This window comes from Pinus tabuliformis, chromosome J (genome assembly GCF_031772625.1).
Source record: "Pinus tabuliformis cultivar Carrire ecotype Pingquan chromosome J, CPIR1, whole genome shotgun sequence".
Lineage (NCBI taxonomy): Eukaryota > Viridiplantae > Streptophyta > Pinopsida > Pinales > Pinaceae > Pinus > Pinus tabuliformis.
The window spans coordinates 372,016,588-372,019,322 of record NC_142295.1 but is presented as its reverse complement, the minus strand read 5'-3'; the positions used below and the strand labels follow the sequence as shown (position 1 = coordinate 372,019,322).

The window sequence follows — 2,735 nt, the reverse complement described above, 5'->3', positions numbered from 1 at the left end:
CAGTTTTCGCTCTGTTTGCCTTTGATAACGCGAGTTCAATCCTCCATAATAGTGTAAGAGGTTCGAAAACATATGATAAGCCAGAAGATTGGCCACTAAACCATAGACACTGTGATCATCTCCATAAACTGGTTTTTTCCACAAAAGGCTTGATAATTCGCTATGCATGGTTTTGAACAAAATCCCTTACTCCACAAAGTAGTTCAACTCTTAATAGGGGTAATCTCTGTTCACAAGTGCATACCTTGGAATATGAATGCGAAATCTCTGAAGGCGCTCTGATCAGCTTCTTTTGGGTGCTCCCATATATCCTTTTCTGTGCAGCAGTGATAAATTTTTGATAAGATTTTCCTTTGTTAGCGCAATGTTCTTAGCAACAGAACAGGTGCTCAAATGCCGAAGGTCCCCTGCCGCCAACATGCAGTGCAAAAGCTAAAATGACAGCTATAGGCATGCCAACCACATAGTATGCCCCAAGGTTTGCATAGGCACCCAACGTTTGCCATCCACATCCTCTAGCAATACCTGATAGAACACCTTGGATGGCATCCATAAATGTTGAGGGTACAAGCAGTGGCATCATGATTGAAATGCGTTCATCTACCTCTACTTCATTGCTATAAACATAGCCCCATACATTTCTGATAGAGAATAAGATATATCTTATCATAAGAGCCTCATTGACTGCCATACAAACCCCGACACACACTGATAACTGTGCAGTGCGGGAGCGTCCAGCTCCTAGTTCATTGGAAACTTGTGTACTTACAGCAGCACCCACGCCAAAGGGGATCATATATGCAACTGCATGAGTGCTAAGACAGATGGAGAGAACTGATATCTCAAATTCAGGCTTAGGCAACAAACCGGAGAAGAGAACAAGCATTTCAAAAGACCAGTATTCCAAGCAACGCATTACTGCAGATAGAATCGTAAGCTTAAGAAAGTTTGTAATGTCATATAAAGCTTCCCTTGAGAAAGATGTCCATGTCTTCTTGCATGCAGGGGAAGATTTAACATAAATTGATAAAAGTGCCACATTTAGCCAATTGGAAATGCTATTTGCAAGCGCAGCCCCTTTATTACCTAATCCAACTTTGAACACCAATACCCAACAAACGGGAACATGAACTTTATCATAAATATTTTTCAAATCTTTCAATCCATTGTGGCGCCCTGCTTTGTGAAAGAAGTTACAGATTGTGAAAAGACAATCCCCAAATATCAAACACTCCATTACTTATAACATTTAATAGATTCTTTGTCTAGAGGATTCAACACAACATCTCCTGCAAGTCTCCCACATTAGTATGTACCTCTTTCACAATCACCCATGAGCCAGAATTCAGAGACAACTCCCTTAATGTATATGATGGCAATCCTACAATAGTTGTATCATCATAAGGTGTCTCCTTGAACATACTGCCACTGCTCTCATCAACATTCCTGGAGGGAAGAACAACTCTGTACAATAAGCATGCTAGGATTTGGACTTTCACTGAAAACTCAAACAAATCCCCAGTTTCGTAGCACGCTACGAAACCACGCAAACAGGTAGCGCTGCGAAACTGCTAAAAAGAATTCTGGCGCTGCGAAACCGCTCTGACTTTAAGCCAAGCTAAAATTTTTTACTACAACATTTTCAGCGATAACAGTGGCTCCACTTGGGATAGTGTGCCCCTGTGGTACACTAAGAACATGCAGCTCCAGTGCCTTATCCATTTTGACAAACTGAAATTTTCTTGACAAGCATGACTGTAGGAGAAAGAAACTAATGCTACTGAAAAATAAATGCTCAGCCAACCTTGAACTTATTTGCAATTTACCTACCTACCTACCCTAACCATTTAAACTTTCCTTAGCTCAATCAATATGAGACTTCCAATGCAGCCAATCCTTTGCTTTGTCTGACATTTGATTTCTTTGCCTATCCCGGAATTCAGAACCAATATGACAGTGTAATGACCGCTGCCACTGAAATCTTCCTTGACTGTATCGGATTTCAGAACTGATATAATAGTGTAAAGACCGCTGCCACTGAAACTGTCTCTGATCTTCATAGGTAAGCTGAAACACTGGAGAATAAAACTCTTCCATGTAATCAGCTATAGGATCCCAAAACACATGATCAGCTTGTCCTTCCTTGAAATTTTCAAGCTGTGCAAACTGATCTCCAATCTCAGTGTTCAGTTCCTCAATCATGAAAGAGAGAGGAAGCAGCTCCTTGCGCTCTGTCACAGGAAACTTTTGGGAATAATAATCATGATCATGAAGATTGTATGCCTGAATTTGTCCTTCTAAACCTTCAATTTCTTTCTCAATATCTTTAGCAAATTCATCAAAAAATTTCATCTTATCCTCTGACTTGCAGTCAAAGGATCTCAGATATGAGGATAAGGACAAAGAAAAAGATTCATTAGTTTCCTCTGTACTATGATCACTATTCCATTGTTTAAAACCTTTAACTGAGGGAGATTCTACTTCCACCTCTGGCCTATCTATCCATTCCTCCAAGAACAAAAGCCAAAAGTCTGGCAATGACTTAATGGACTTGGCAGGCAAGCATTCAACCCACTGTTTGCATTTCCCTTGGAAAGAATCATAAAATAACCTTATGCAAACATCCTCATGTTTAATTCTAAGAAGCTGTGCAAAATGACAAAAATCTGAGATATGCTCCAACGTTAAACTCAAGTCTTCACCGTTAAATTTCGGACCATTCTTTAGAAAATAAA

General features: G+C 39.9%; 1 pseudogene; it reads right to left on the bottom strand.

The window, feature by feature from the left end:
• Positions 1–370: 370 nt before the first annotated feature.
• On the bottom strand, positions 371–916 carry LOC149227285 (protein DETOXIFICATION 16 pseudogene; annotated as a pseudogene).
• Positions 917–2,735: the final 1,819 nt, after the last annotated feature.